We start from the raw sequence: 17,982 nt of genomic DNA, 5'->3' as shown, positions 1-17,982 counted from the left end.
TCAGGAATATCCAAGATAGCAAAGTCTATGATAAAGAGAAAGCGGCATAACACTAACACCAGCTCCAAGGTCACATCCTCGCAAATGCCTATAGGGAAAGCAGTTGATTTGTCGGCCCTTTGCAGAGAAATTTCAGTGGGTGTCAACTTATCCAATTCAAGTCTATGATAAAGAGAAAGCGGCATAACACTAACACCAGCTCCAAGGTCACATAAGGCAGTTCTTACGTAGTTTCCTTTAATGGAGCAGGGTATAGTGGGCACTCCGGGATCACCAAGTTTCTTAGGAGTTCCACCTTTAAAAGTGTAGTTGGCAAGCATGGTGGAGATCTCAAGATCTGGTATCTTCCGTTTATTAGTCACGATATCTTTCATGTACTTGGCATATGGAGACATCTTGAGCATATCAGTTAACCGCATCTGCAGAAAGACGGGTCTTATCATCTCAACGAAGCGCTCAAAATCCTCATCATCCTTTTTCTTGGATGGCTTAGGAGGAAAGGGCATAGGTCTCTGAACCCATGGCTCTCTTTCTTTACCATGCTTCCTAGCAGTGAAGTCATTCTTATCGTACTTCTTAGGTTGTGGATTATCAGGACTAACCGTAGGTTCAATCTCCACATCCTCGTCATGGCTAGGTTGAGCATTATTATGAACATCACTGTCCATATTGTCACCAGGTTCATGTTCATCACCAGATTGTGTTTCTGCATCAGACGCGGAAATATCATTAGGTTCTTCAGGTGTGACAGTATTTGGTGAACTGGCGTGCAAGTTTCTACCATCCTTCTTCTTCTCCTTAGGATGACTGGGTGTATCAGCATTGATTCCTTGAGAATCTTGATCAATTCTATTAGGATAACCTTCACGATACAAAGGTTCCTCAGTCATTTTGCCTCCTCTAGTAATGACTCTGACAGAGTTGTCATTTAATTCATTGAGCAGGTCATTTTGAGCTTTAAGTACTTGTTCTACCTGAGTAGTAATCACAGAGGCATGTTTACTCAGAAGCTTCAGATCATTGACTTTTCTGTCTACACAAGCACTTAAATGGCTAAGCATACGAGTACTTTGTTCCAAATGTGTGCTAACATAATCATTGAAACTCTGTTGTTTGGCAACAAATTCATCAAATTCATCAAAGCATAGGCTAGCAGGTTTATCAAAAGGAATATCACTCTCATCAAACCTACGCAGAGAATTCACTTCCACTACCTGTATCGGGTTATCGAGACCATGGATCTCTTCGATAGGTGGTAGATTTTTGACATCTTCAGATCTAATGCCTTTCTCTTGCATAGATTTCTTGGCTTCTTGAACATCTTCGGGACTGAGGAATAGAATACCTCTTTTCTTCGGAGTTGGCTTAGGAGGTGGTTCTGTTCGGGAACGTCGCATGGGAAACAAAAAATTTCCTACGCGCACGAAGACCTATCATGGTGATGTCCATCTACGAGAGGGGATTTCCGATCTACGTACCCTTGTAGATCGCATAGAAGAAGCATTAGTGAACGCGGTTGATGTAGTGGAACGTCCTGACGTCCCTTGATCCGCCCCGCGAACCGTCCCACGAACCGTCCCGCGATCCGTCCCACGATCCGCTCCGATCTAGTGCCGAACGGACGGTACCTCCGCGTTCAGCACACGTACAGCTCGACGATGATCTCGGCCTTCTTGATCCAGCCAGAGAGACGGAGAGGTAGATGAGTTATCCGGCAGCGTGACGGTGCTCCGGAGGTTGGTGGTGATCTAATCTGAGCAGGGCTCCGCCCGAGCTCCGCAGAAACGCGATCTAGAGGTAAAACCGTGGAGGTATGTGGTCGGGCTGCCTTGGAAAAGTTGTCTCAAATCAGCCCTAATACCTCAGTATATATAGGAGGGAGGGAGGGGAGGAGGAAGCCTCAAACCCTCAAGGTTTGGTCGAAATTTGGGCTGGAGGAGTCCTACTCCAATCCTACTTGGAGTAGGATTCCACCTTCCCACTTGGAAACTCTTTCCACCTTGTGTTTTTCCCTTCTCAAACCTTATGGGCCTTAGTGGGAACTTATTCTAGCCCACTAGGGGCTGGTTTATCTCTTCCCATAGCCCATGAGACCCCTTGGGGCGTGACACCGCTCTCGATGGTCCCTGTCACCCCTCCCGGCACTCCCGGTACACTACCGATGAGCCCGAAACTTTTCCGGTAATGCCCGGAAACTTTCCGGTAACCAAATGAGGTCATCCTATATATCAATCTTCGTCTCCGGACCATTCCGGAAACCCTCGTGACGTCCGTGATCCCATATGGGACTCCGAACAACATTCGGTAACCAACCATATAACTCAAATACACATAAAACATCGTCAAGCCTTAAGTGTGCAGACCCTGCGGGTTCGAGAACTATGTAGACATGACCCGAGGGACTCCTCGGTCAATATCCAATAGCGGGACCTGGATGTCCACATTGGATCCTACATATTCCGAAGATCTTTATCGGTTGAACCTCAGTGCCAAGGATTCATATAATCCCGTATGTCATTCCCTTTGTCCTTCGGTATGTTACTTGCCCGAGATTCGATCGTCAGTATCCGCATACCTATTTCAATCTCATTTACCGGCAAGTCTCTTTACTCGTTCCGTAATACAAGATCCCGCAACTTACACTAAGTCACATTGCTTGCAGGGCTTGTGTGTGATGTTGTATTACCGAGTGGGCCCTGAGATACCTCTCCGTCATACGGAGTGACAAATCCCAGTCTTGATCCATACTAACTCAACGAACACCTTCGGAGATACCTGTAGAGCATCTTTATAGTCACCCAGTTACGTTGCGATGTTTGATACACACAAAGCATTCCTCTGGTGTCAGTGAGTTATATGATCTCATGGTCATAGGAACAAATACTTGACACGCAGAAAATAGTAGCAACAAAATGACAAGATCAACATGCTACGTCTATTAGTTTGGGTCTAGTCCATCACATGATTCTCCTAATGATGTGATCCCGTTATCAAGTGACAACACTTGCCTATGGTCAGGAAACCTTGACCATCTTTGATCAACGAGCTAGTCAACTAGAGGCTTACTAGGGACAGTGTTTTGTCTATGTATCCACACCTGCACTGTGTTTCCAATCAATACAATTATAGCATGGATAATAAACGATTATCATGAACAAAGAAATATAATAATAACTAATTTATTATTGCCTCTAGGCCATATCTCCAACAGTCTCCCACTTGCACTAGAGTCAATAATCTAGTTCACATCACCATGTGATTCCAACGAATCCCACACCCATATAGTCATGGGGTCTGATCACGTCTTGCTCGTGAGAGCGGTTTTAGTCAACGGTTATGAAACTTTCAGACCCGTGTGTTCTTTACAAATCTTTATGTCATCTTATAGATGCTGCTACTATGTACTATTCAGAAATACTCCAAATATCTACTCTACTATACGAATTCGTTTCACTACTCATAGTTATTCGGATTAGTGTCAAAGCTTGCATCGACGTAACCCTTTACGACGAACTCTTTAACCACCTCCATAATGGAGAAAACTTCCTTAGTCCATCAGTTACTAAGGATAAATTTTGACCGCTGCTAGTGATTCAATCATGGATCACTCTTTGTACCTCTCAACAGACTTTGAGTCAAGGCACATATCAGGTGCGGTACCCAGCATGGCATACTTCAGATTGTACGGCCAAGGCATAGAAGACGACCTTCGTCTATTCTCTTTATTCTGCCCGGGTCGGGTTTTGAGTCTTACTCAAATTCACACCTCACAACGCAACCAAGAACTCCTTCTTTGGAAATACAAGTTTCTCATAAACCTTGTACAAACCCAAAATCTTTGATCATCTCATCAAAGTGCATATTCCAACTCCGAGATGCTTGCACGAGTCCATTGAAGGATCGCTAGAGCTTGCATACTTGCTAGTATCTTTAGGATCGACAAAACCTTCTGGTTGTATCACATACAATGTTTGGTCAAGGAAACCATCGAGGAAACAATGTTTTGACATCCTATGTGCAATATTTCAAAAATAATGCAACAACTACTAACATAACTCTAACAGACTTTTAGCATCGCTACGAGTGAGAAAGTCTCATCATAGTCAACTGTTTGATCTCGTCGGAAACATCTTTGCGACAAGTCGAGCTTTTCTTAAAAGTGACTTATCACCATCATAGTCTGTCTTCCTTTTAAAGATCCATCTTTACTCAATAGTCCTATGACCATCAAGTAGTTCTTCCAAAGTCTACACTTTGTTTTCATACATGGATCCTCTCTCGGATTTCATGGCCTCCAGCCATTTGTCGTAATCCGGGCCCACCATTGCTTTCTCCATAACTCGTAGGTTCATTGTTGCTCAACAACATGACCTCCAAGACAGGGTTACCGTACCACTCTGCAGTAGTACGTGACCTTGTCAACCTACGAGATTTGTAGTAACTTGATTCGATGCTCGATGATCATCATCATCAGCTTTCACTTCAATTGGTGTAGGCACCGCAGGAACAACTTCCTGCTCCCTGCTACACATTGGTTGAAGTGATGGTTCAATAACCTTATCAAGTTCTACCACCCTCCCACGCAATTCTTTCGAGAGAAACCTTTCCTCGAGAAAGGATCCGTTTCTAGAAACAAACACTTTGCTTTTGGATCTGAGATAGGAGATGTACCCAACTGCTTTGGATATCCTATGAAGATGCATTTATCCGCTTTGGGTTTGAGCTTATTCGACTGAAACTTTTTCACACAAGTGTCGAAGCCCCAAACTTTCAAGAAACGACAGTTTAGATTTCTCTAAACCTCAGTCTATACTGTTTCATCTCAACGGAAATACGCGGTGCCCTATTTAAAGTGAATGCGGTTGTCTCTAATGCATAACCCATAAACGATAGTGGTAATTCGATAAGAGACATCATAGCATGCACCATACCAAATAGTGCGTGGCTATGACGTTCAGACACATCATCACACTATGATGTTCCAGGTGGCATGAACTGCGAAACAATTATCCACATTGTCTTAACTGCGTACCAAAACTCGTAACTCAGATATTCATTTCTGTGATCATATCATAGACAGTTTATCCTCTTGTTACAACGAACTTCACTCCTGAAACAGAATTGAACTTTTCAATATTTCAGACTTGTGATTCATTAAGTAAATACTCTTGTATCTACTCAAATCGTCATTGAAGTAAGAACATAATGATATCACTGTGTGCCTCAGCACCCATTGGACTGCATACATCAAAATGTATCACTTCCAACAAGTTACTATCTTGTTTCATCTCAATGAAAACAAGGCCTTGCTCATGTGGTATGATTTGCATGTCACTAGTGATTCAAAATCAAGTGAGTATAAAGATCCATCAGCATGGAGCCTCTTCATGCAATTTATACCAACATGACTCAAGCGGCAGTGCCACAAGTAAGTGGTACTATCATCATTACCTCGTATCTTTTGGCACCAATATCATGAACATGTGTAACACTATGATCGAGATTCAATAAACCATTGAAGGTGATTATTCAAGCAAATAGAGTAACCATTATTCTCTTTAAATGAATAATCGTATTGCAATAAACACGATCCAATCATGTTCATGCTTAACGCAAGCACCAAATAACAATTATTTAGGTTTAACACCAATCCCGATGGTAGAGGGAGTGTGCGACGTTTGATCATATCAACATTGGAAACACTTCCAACACGTATCGTCACCTCGCCTTTAGCAAGTCTCCGTTTATGCCGTAGCTTTCATTTCGTGTTACTAATCACTTAGCAACCGAACCGGTATCCAATACCCTCGTGCTACTAGGAGTACTAGTAAAGTACACATCAACATCATGTATATCAAATATACTTCCTTCGACTTTTGCCAGCCTTCTTATCTACCAAGTATCTAGAGTTGCTCCGCCTCAGTGACCGTTCCCCTCATAACAGAAGCACTTAGTCCCGGGCTTGGGTTTAATCTGGGGTCTCTTCATTAGTGCAGCAATTGCTTTGCCGTTTCACGAAGTATCCCTTCTAGCCCTTGCCTTTATTGAAACTTAGTGGTTTTACTAACCATCAACTATTGATGCTCCTTCTTGATTTCTACTTTCGGAGTGTCAAACATCGCGAATCGCTTAAGGATCATTGTATCTATCCTTGATATGTTATAGTTCATCACGAAGCTCTCACAGCTTGGTTGCAGTGACTTTGGAGAACCATCACTATCTTATCTGGAAGATCAACTCCCACTTGATTCAAGCGATTGTCGTACTCAGATAATCTGAGCACACGCTCAACGATTGAGATTTTCTCCTTTACTTCGTGGACAAAGAATCTTGTCGGAGGTCTCATACCTCTTAACAAGGGCACAAGCATGAAATCACAATTTCATCTCTTTAGAACATCTCTTATGTTCCGTGACGTTTCAAAACGTCTTCGGCGCCTTGCTTCTAAGCCATTAAGTATTTTGTACTGAACTATCATGTAGTCATCACAAACGTGTATGTCGGATGTTCACAGCATCCACAGACGACGCTCGAGGTGCAGCACACCGAGAGGTGCATTAAGGACATAAGCCTTCTGCGCAGCAACGAGGACAATCCTCTGCAAAGTTTGCTACTATCCACTTTCAACTAAATATTCCCTAGGAACATATAAAAATAGTAGAGCTATAGCGCAAGCTACATCGTAATTCGCAAAGACCATTAGACTATGTTCATGACAATTTGTTCAATTAATCATATTACTTAAGAACTCCCACTCAAAAAGTACATCTCTCTAGTCATTTGAGTGGTACATGATCCAAATCCACTATCTCAAGTCCGATCATCACGTGAGTCGAGAATAGTTTCAGTGGTAAGCATCTCTATGCTAATCATATCAACTATACGATTCATGCTCGACCTTTCGGTCTCATGTGTTCCGAGGCCATGTCTGCACATGCTAGGCTCGTCAAGCTTAACCCGAGTGTTCCGCGTGTGCAACTATTTTGCACCCGTTGTATGTGAACGTTGAGTCTATCACACCCGATCATCACGTGGTGTCTCGAAACGAAGAACTGTCGCAACGGTGCACAGTTGGGGAGAACACAATTTCGTCTTGAAATTTTAGTGAGAGATCACCTCATAATGCTACCGTCGTTCTATGCAAGATAAGGTGCATAAAGGATTAACATCACATGCAATTCATAAGTGACATGATATGGCCATCATCATGTGCTTCTTGATCTCCATCACCAAAGCACCGGCACGATCTTCTTGTCACCGGCGTCACACCATGATCTCCATCATCATGATCTCCATCAACGTGTCGCCATCGGGGGTTGTCGTGCTACTCATGCTATTACTACTAAAGCTACGTCCTAGCAATATAGTAAACGCATTTGCAAGCACAAATGTTAGTTTAAAGACAACCCTATGGCTCCTGCCGGTTGCAGTACCATCGACGTGCAAGTCGATATTATCTATTACAACATGATCATCTCATACATCCAATATATCACATCACATCGTTGGCCATATCACGTCACAAGCATACCCTGCAAAAACAAGTTAGACGTCCTCTAATTTTGTTGTTGCATGTTTTACGTGGTGACCATGGGTATCTAGTAGGATCGCATCTTACTTATGCAAACACCACAACGGAGATATATGAATTGCTATTTAACCTTATACAAGGACCTCCTTGGTCAAATCCGATTCAACTAAAGTTGGAGAAACCGACACTTGCCAGTCATCTTTGAGCAAAAGGGGTTACTCGTAGCGATGAAACCAGTCTCTCGTAAGCGTACGAGTAATATCGGTCCAAGCCGCTTCAATCCAACAATACCGCGGAATCAAGAAAAGACTAAGGAGGGCAGCAAAACGCACATCACTGCCCACAAAAACTTTTGTGTTCTACTCGAGAAGACATCTACGCATGAACCTAGCTCATGATGCCACTGTTGGGGAACGTCGCATGGGAAACAAAAAAATTCCTACGCGCACGAAGACCTATCATGGTGATGTCCATCTACGAGAGGGGATTTCCGATCTACGTACCCTTGTAGATCGCACAGCAGAAGCGTTAGTGAACGCGTTTGATGTAGTGGAACATCCTCACGTCCCTCGATCCGCCCCGCGAACCGTCCCACGAACCGTCCCGCGATCCGTCCCACGATCCGCTCCGATCTAGTGCCGAACGAACGGCACCTCCGCGTTCAGCACACGTACAGCTCGACGATGATCTTGGCCTTCTTGATCCAGCAAGAGAGACATAGAGGTATATGAGTTCTCCGGCAGCGTGACGGCGCTCCGGAGGTTGGTGGTGATCTAATCTCAGCAGGGCTTCGCCCGAGCTCCGCAGAAACGCGATCTAGAGGAAAAACCGTGGAGGTATGTGGTCGGGCTGCCTTGGAAAAGTTGTCTCAAATCAGCCCTAATACCTCAGTATATATAGGAGGGAGGGAGGGGAGGAGGCAGCCTCAAACCCTAAAGGTTTGGCCGAAATTTGAGGTGGAGGAGTCCTACTCCAATCCTACTTGGAGTAGGATTCCACCTTCCCACTTGGAAATTCTTTCCACCTTGTGTTTTTCCCTTCTCAAACCTTATGGGCCTTAGTGGGAACTTATTCTAGCCCACTAGGGGCTGGTTTATCTCTTCCCATAGCCCATGAGACCCCTTGGGGCGTGACACCCCTCTCGATGGTCCCCGTCACCCCTCCCGGCACTCCTGGTACACTACCGATGAGCCCGAAACTTTTCCGGTAATGCCCGGAAACTTTCTGGTAACCAAATGAGGTCATCCTATATATCAATCTTCGTCTCCGGACCATTCCGGAAACCCTAGTGACGTCCGTGATCGCATACGGGACTCCGAACAACATTCGGTAACCAACCATATAACTCAAATACGCATAAACCATCGTCGAACCTTAAGTGTGGAGACCCTGCGGGTTCGAGAACTCTGTAGACATGACCCGAGGGACTCCTCGGTCAATATCCAATAGCGGGACCTGGATGCCCATATTGGATCCTACATATTCCGAAGATCTTTATCGGTTGAACCTCAGTGCCAAGGATTCATATAATCCCGTACGTCATTCCCTTTGTCCTTCGGTATGTTACTTGCCTGAGATTCGATCGTCAGTATCCGCATACCTATTTCAATCTCGTTTACCGGTAACTCTATTTACTCGTTCCGTAATACAAGATCCCGCAACTTACACTAAGTCACATTGCTTGCAGGGCTTGTGTGTGATGTTGTATTACCGAGTGGGCCCCGAGATACCTCTCCGTCATACGGAGTGACAAATCCCAGTCTTGATCCAAACTAACTCAACGGATACCTTCGGAGATACCTGTAGAGCATTTTTATAGTCACCCAGTTACGTTGCGACGTTTCATACACATAAAGCATTCCTCCGGTGTCAGTGAGTTATATGATCTCATGGTCATAGGAACAAATACTTGACACGCAGAAAACAGTAGCAACAAAATGACACGATCAACATGCTACGTCTATTAGTTTGGGTCTAGTCCATCACTGGATTCTCCTAATAATGTGATCCCGTTATCAAGTGACAACACTTTCCTATGGTCAGGAAACCTTGACCATCTTTGATCAACGAGCTAGTTAACTAGAGGCTTACTAGGGACAGTGTTTTGTCTATGTATCCACACATGCACTGGGTTTCCAATCAATACAATTATAGCATGGATAATAAACGATTATCATGAACAAAGAAATATAATAATAACTAATTTATTATTGCCTCTAGGGCATATCTCCAACAGGTTCGGGAATAGTCCAAGCATTATCGTTGATCAACATGTTGTTCAGTAGAGTCTCAACTTGTTCTACAGTTCGTTCCCTAAAAACACAACCGACACAACTATCTAGGTGGTCTCTAGAGGCATCGGTAAGTCCGTTATAGTGGATATCTAGTATCTCGTTCTTCTTATGAGGGTGATCAGGCAAAGCATTTTGTAGCTGGACGAGCCTCCACCAAGCTTGTGGAAGACTCTCTTCTTGGAGTTGAGCAAAGTTGTATATTTCCTGCAAGGCAGCTTGCTTCTTATGGACAGGGAAATATTTCTCACAGAAGTAATAGACCATCTCCTGGGGACTACGCACACATCCAGGAGCAAGAGAGGTGAACCAGACTTTAGCGTCATCCTTTAGAGAGAAAGGAAACAACTTAAGGATATAGTAGTGGCGGATCTTCTCCTCATTAGTAAAAAGGTTGGCTATTTCGGATAGTTTGGCAAGATGGGCTATGACCGTCTCAGACTCATAACCGTGAAAAGGATCAGATTCGACTAGAGAGATTATCTCAGGGTCGACAGAGAATTCATAATCCTTATCGGTGACAAAGATAGGCGAAGTGGCAAACTTCGGGTCATTTTTCATCCTAGCTTCCTGAGATTTTTCCTTCCACTTGAGAAATAATTTCTTAGCGTCATAGGCATCCTTACACGCAAGAAAATCCTCAGCTATCTCTCCCTCCATAACGTAACCCTCACGTATATGAGGCAATTCATATCTAGGAGAGCTAGATCTAGCAGGAGCAAAAGCAGGTTCTATCTCAATAGTATCAGCAATTTCAGAAGCATCACGAGCATTGGCAGTAACTCTAGCAATATGAGCATCAAGGAACACTCCTAGTGGAACATCTGGCAAAGGAGTATCTCTAGCAGTATCAAGAATAGCATCAGGCATAGTATCATCAGGCATAGTATCAAGCATAGCATCTCTAGTTGTATCAGGCATAGTATCAAGCATAGCATCTCTAGCAGTAGTATCACAAGCATCATCAAGCACAGGCGACATATCAAGATTTCTAGCAGGAGGTGATGTCGCAAACTTACTCATAACTGAAGGTGAATCAAGTGCAGAGCTAGATGACAATTCCTTACCTCCCCTCGTAGTTGAGGGCAAGACTTTGGTCTTCGGATTCTTCAGATTCTTCATAGTGATGAGCAGATATAAATCCCAAGTAACTCAGAGAATATAGCAATACCTCCCCGGCAACGGCGCCAGAAAAATGCTGATTGCAATCTCTGGCGATGGCTAGACGAATGCTGATGACAACAAACCTTCTCCTGCAACGGCACCAGAAGAATGCTGCTAGCACTCCCCGGCAATGGAACTAGAAGAATGTTGTTGATGGCCCACCAGCGCGTGGGTTCGCAGCAGTTTTCGAGGGTAGAGTATTTGACCCAATTTGTTGGTTTGCCAGGCAGGAGGTGAGAGTATACTCTCAAGTATTAGCAACTGAATTTGTCAGATTCAACCACACCTAAAAGATTCGTATCTGCAAGCACAGTAGTAACATCAAAGTAATATGATAACAACGGTGTCAGAAACGATCTGTTGACGGCAGACTATTCCTAACGACTATATCAATGGCGCCAAATTGCCTCGTTCACGGAAGTTGTCAGTTCCCGTCAAAGACCAGCGACCAAAATTGTAGCAGGTAGCAGCAGTGTAACGAGCAATAGCAGCGGCAAGGAACACCAGTAGGGACAGCAGTAGCAAGTAGCAACACTAGCAAGCGACAGTAATAGCAACAGTAGCAACAGAGCAAGACAAGTAACATCAGTAGCAACAGTAGTAGCAGCAACAGAGCAATACAAGTAACAACAGTAGGACAATCTCGTAGGCAATGGGTCGGTGATTTGTTTGGATGATATTCATCATGCAACAGCTATAACACGGAGAGATATGTGGCTAGCTCCCGTTCGTCAATGTGATGTTGGCATGCATTCCTTGTATCGTCATACATGCTTAGGGAAAAGAACTTGCATGACATCTATTGTCCATCCCTCCCGTGGTAGCGGGGTCCAAAAGGAAACTACGGGATATTAAGGTTCTCCTTTTAATAAAGAACCAGACCAACGCATTAGCACTTGGTGAACACATGAACTCCTCAAACTATGGTCATCACCGGGAGTGGTTCCGGTTATTGTCACTCCGGGGTTGCCGGATCATAACACAGAGTAGGTAACTACAACTTGCAAGATCGGATCTAAAACACACATATATTGGTGACAACATAATAATTTCAGATCCGAAATCATTGCACTCGGGCCCTAGTGACAAGCATTAAGCATGGCAAAGTAGTAGCAACATCAATCTGAGAACATAGTGGATACTAGGGATCAATCCCCATCAAAACTAACTCGATTACATGATAGATCTCATCCTACTCATCACCGCCCAGCGAGCCTACAAATAGATTACTCACGAACGACGAAGAGCTTCATGAAATTGGAGAGGGAAGAAGGTTGATGATGACGATGGCGACGATTTCCCCTCTCCGGAGCCCAAGACGGACTCCAGATCTACCCTCCAGATGAAGAACAGGTGGTGGCGGCGCCTCCGTATCGAAAACGCGACGAAAGCTTCTCTCTTTATTTTTTCTGGGACGAAAGGGATCTTATATACCTGAGATTGGGGGCGGCAGAGCTGTGTGGGCCCCACAAGCCTGCCCACTGCCACCAGGGGGGTGGTGGCAGAGCAAGGGCTTGTGGCCCACTGGCCCACCCCCTGAGGTGGAACTTGGCGCATATATTTTTCTTATTTTCCAAAACTGCTCCCCGTAAATTTTCAGGACGTTTGGAGAACTTCGATTTCTGCACAAAAATAACACCAAGGCAATTCTGGTGAAAACAACATCAGTCCAGGTTAGTTCCATTCAAATCATGCAAATTATAGTCCAAAACAAGGGCAAAAGAGTTTGGACAAATAGATACGATGGAGACGTATCAGACCACAGCCATCCTAGTTCAGCTTTAGCTCATGAACAGGTAGAGGTAGAAGTAGAGATAGAGGCAGTCAGAGCAACTCCAACTCCACAGTTTAGAAATAGAGAGGAACATATGACATTCCTTGTCATCACCATCGAGGGGATGGAGAATAATATTACAAACATCTTGCTGAACCAGAAGAGTCTTGAGAGGATAGTGGAGACAAAATTCCATGACCTAGATATCAAAGTGATGGAGTTGACTACCACTGTTGAGCAGCTGAAACAAGAAGTTGATGGAGTGCACACACCTCGCTCCAGCGGTGATGATGAGGATGATACGTCGCTTCCCACTACCACTCAGTTCAGGACCCACGCAAGATTTGCAGTTGTGTTAGTTCCGGAAGCCAGACCAACTTCATCAGCCCAAACATGAGCACCGTCAGCTCCATCAGCTCCACCAAATCTTCAACCTATAGTGTCAACAACTCCACCACACAGGACTTCAGCCGACGCCTTCACCGACACACTCTTAGCGTTTCCATCAACTTCTAGTGGAGGAGATCGAGCCCAAGACGCTTAGTTCTAGACCTTTAAACTTTTCGGTAACTTGTTGCCCAAGGGGGAGACATGTATAGTTCATTAGGGCTTCGAGAGAGAGAGAGAGAGTTTTGCTTCTTATTGCTCTCTTTGTTTTTTCAAAACATTTGGTCTTTTGGATGTCTTAAACTTCGGTGTGTTTGATCATACACTTTGATTATTGATGCTGCTACTTTATATCCTTGAGCTACCTACATGTTGATCTTTCACTCATTGTTTGGCATAATATGCATTTCTATTCATTCATATCATTTAGGTGAACCTCCAAGATGTATGTGATATGGAAGAGTGACCCATGGTCCTAATCGATTGCGCATTTCCATTCAAACGCAAATTTAAAATAATGCACAATTTTAGCGGGGAGCTCTTACTTTTCACATACTTCTCAAAGCGTTGATTCTAATAATCGACTATATCTTTTGTCGAAGCTTTGATCAATATGTTGTCATCAATTACCAAAAAGGGGGAGATTGAAAGCACAATTGCTCCCTAAGGTGGTTTAGGTAATTAATCACAACATATGTGCCATTGAACTAATGATCTTATCTAAGTATATTTTAGGAAAGTTCAAAGATACATTGGCTAAGGATTGTGAGGAGAACCCCTTGATGCAAGGAAAGGAATAGGATTGGCCAAGCTTCAAGCTACAAGACTCCACATTTTATATTTGTGAGAAATCATATTTGAGTCCATAGGAAAGCCAATACTATTAAAAGGGGGGTGAGGTATCTATGATGAATTGGTTGCTCAAGTGCTTAAAGATAGCCACCAAAAATACTCACCCATTCTCCCACAAAATTCTTTGTCAAAATCTTAAACATATAAATAGGTGCCACCAATATTTTCCACTCGTCCCTACCGATTTTTCCAAAGACAAAACCCTTGCAAAATCCTAGAATCTCGGTACCACCAACACTCCATTCGGTGCCACCGAAAATCAGTGACCAACTTTTTGGTTAGTCGTTTTCAAGAATAAAAAATTATGAGTCTTGGAATCGGTCTCACTGAGATTTGGAAACTACCCTAGGTTACCATACTGGCACCACCAAGATCCTATTTCGATCTCACCGAGAATTCAAAAGTTGCCACATTTTTTGCAAATCGGTGCCACTCAGATTCACTTCGATTTCACCGAGTTGGGCAATAATGTTGCAACGGTTGGATTTTGGGAGATGCCTATATATACCCATCCACCTCCTCTCATTCGTAGATGTAGCACTCAAAACACACATACAGTTGCCATATTCATTTTTCTCGGAGAGAGCCACCTACTCATGTCTTGAGATCAATATATTCCAATACATCCATTTGAAACTTGATCTCTAGCCTCCCCAAGTTGCTTTCCACAAAATCAATCTATTTTACCCATGCCAAATCTGTGAGACAGTGATTGAGTGTCGAGTAGACTATGTTTTGAAGCACAAGAGCAAGGAGTTCACCGTACTACCGCATCTATTACGTTTTGGAGGGTGGTGCCTCCTAGATTGGTTAGGTGTCGCTTGGGAGTGTCCTACTTTGTGTTGTGGAGTTGAAGCAAGAAGTTTGTAAGGCAATGAGATCGCCTACTTCGTGAAGATCTACCCCGGGTGAGGCTTGTCCTATGTGGACGTAAACCATGGTGGAATAGACAAGGCCGCTTCTTCATGGACCCCTTGTTGCTGGAGACCTCCGTGGACTCTCACAGCCGTTACCCTTCATCGGTTGAAATCTCCACTAACATGGACGTACAATAGCAACACATATCGGAACCACGCTTAAAATCATCGTTTCAACTTTTGCGTTTGATCTTCCTATCCCTACCATCTACTTACATATGCATGTCATTACTTTCTACTGCAATACTTTTAGACTTGCATGTGTATGGTGTGCTTGAATAGTTACAATTGCTAAATATGGCCCACAACTAAAAATGGGAAAAGGCTAAGTTTTTATTTGGTCAAGTAGTCTAATCACCCCACCTCTAAACATACTTTGGATCCTATAGAGTGGAAGCATGATATTCGAGACGTCTACGACATAGAGAACGTAGCCCCAAAGTACAACCCATGGTCGGCATGCTCGATCACCTTCGACCGTAGGGACCACCCAAAAATTATTTGTCATGGAGGGTTAACGGCAGTGGAACTTAACCCAATTATCGATGGGTACCATCTAACTAGAGTCCTCGTGGACGGAGGGAGTGATGACGAGTTGATGGATATACTTCTCGCCCCTCGTTGGTTACCCCAAGTGGAAGGTGGAGATGTAGCGAGTAGCAGATTTCCCTTACACGGGGACAGTAAGGTTTATCGAACCAAGAGGACTCGGAGGATCAACAAGTAGGTGTCCGCTGCTCTGGCGCTAGCATAAGACGTGGACCTGCACACACAACAAATAACTTTGCTCCCAACAAATACAGAGAGGCTGTCAATCTCTCCGGCCTTGTAGTTTGAAATGATCAAAACACAAGCGGGAATAGTGATAGTGACTGCAACGGAAAAGTAAATAAAGCAGATAATGGTGGAGGTGTAAATAATGGTGGTAATATGGACCGGAGTCACATGATGTTCACTAGTGATGTCTCTCTCTCCCAAAAGACAATAAACAACTATGCATGGGTAAACAAATTACAGTTGGGCAATTGACAGAATTATAAACGCACCGTAATGCTAATCATGCTAGTAGAAAGTTATAGGCTCAAAAGTAATGGGATGTACGCCAAGACAAGTAGACCGTTTATTCATCAGCATCTACTTACTAATCATCCACCTTGAGATATCTATCCATAACATCTCGCTGGTATTAAGTTGCGAGCCGCACCCAAAGTGTAAACTCAAAGCAACGGACAACTGCATTAATGAACTTTACATAAGGTAAACAATACTTGCAACCGAGGTCACAAGCACAGTTGTTTTATCCCTGGTGGCAATAGCACATCCCCTAGTCTCATGTTTCTGTCACTCAAGCTATACATCAAGGGGCATGAACTCACAATCATGCATAACACTCCCTCTTGGAGTTACAATCTACTACTCGGCCAAAGAAATAAAGAGCAACGGAGAACATGCATGAATCACTAAAGAACATAATATAAAAGGATAATCAAATATATAACTCGTCACAATCTGAACATAATCTCATAATCCATCGGATCCTTGCAAACCAAGCATAGCAATTGTAGGAAAATTACATAGATGCCTTGATCATGTAGGGCAGCCCCAAGGGCTAAACATTGAAGCACAAGATTGGAAAGAATACATCACATAGCTAGTGGTCATGGACCCATGGTCCAAGGAGGACTATGCACGGCACGTCCGGGAAGCGTCCATGGCGGTGGAGAAGCTTCCGGAGGTCAATGCTCCCTCCGGAGGGTGCCGAGAAGAGGTCTTCTGACACTCCCGATCTCGGGAGCACTGCGGCGGCAGAATGATGGAGAAATTCGCGATTCTGGATATTCTCGAAGGGTTTCCTATCAGAGAGGTAAATATAGGCCGATAGAGGGCAACAAAGGGTGTGGGCCCCACGCAGGCGACCCGGTGGCGCGGCCAGGGGGTAGGTCGTACACGGAGGCCGCCTGGGAAGGCCCTGGCTCCCCTCTGGCCCATTTTCGTGTTTCGTGAAGCTTCCGTCACGATGATTTATATATATTTTTCTCGGGAATTTTGGGGCTATGTAAATTTGGGTAGAAGTCCCGCAAAGAGACATCAGCAGACAGAAACTGGCACTGGATGCAGTGAGTTAGTAGGTTAGTCCAAATATGTGTAAGAAGGTATAAAAGTGTAGCAAAACATATAACAGTGTCACCCAAAAGATCATGGAACAAGCACAAATTATAGATACGTTTGGGACGTATCAATATCCCGAAGCTTAAGTCCTGCTCGTCCTCGAGTAGGTAAATGATAAGACAAATAATTTGTGTGGTGACATGCTAACACACATATAAGAACTTCCAAGTAAAGCAAGTAAGATATGCAATTGATACGTCCCAAACGTATCTATAATTTATGCTAGTTCCATGATCTTTTGGGTGACATTGTTATATGTTTTGCTACACTTTTATATCATTTTACACATATTTGTACTAACCTACTAACTCAGTGCACCCAGTGCCAATTTCTGTCTGCTGATGTATATTTTGTAGGGGCTTTTACCCAATTTTCCGAAGCCCGAAATAATTCATAAAAAATATATAAAAAACCAGCGAAACAGAAGCTTCCTGATCACCGAAGATGGGCCAGGGGCCTCCGAGGCGACCTGCTGGCGCGGCCAGGCCCTAGGCCGCGCCAGGAGGCCGCCTGGGTGGGTCCCGTCTCCTCCGGTGCCCTCCTTTGGCCTATATTCAGAGTCCCGAGACAAAACCCTTGCAGACTTTTTGGAATCGCGAATTTCTCCATTGTTCCGCCGTCGTAGCGGTTCCGAGACCGGGAGCGTCAGGAGACCTCTCCCGGGCACCCTGCCGGAGGGAGGATTGACGGGAGCTTCTCCACCACCATGGACGCTTCCCGGACGTGCTGTGAGTAGTCCTCCTTGGACCATGAGTCCACGACCAGTAGCTATGTGATGTCTTCTCTCCAATCTCGTGCTACAATGGTTAGTCCTTGTGAGCTGCCCTACATGATCAAGGCATCTATGCAATTATCTCGCTATTGCTATGCACGGTTTGTTGGGATCCGATGGATTAT

This window comes from Hordeum vulgare, chromosome 7H (genome assembly GCF_904849725.1).
Source record: "Hordeum vulgare subsp. vulgare chromosome 7H, MorexV3_pseudomolecules_assembly, whole genome shotgun sequence".
NCBI lineage: Eukaryota > Viridiplantae > Streptophyta > Magnoliopsida > Poales > Poaceae > Hordeum > Hordeum vulgare.
This window is presented reverse-complemented; position numbering follows the sequence as displayed.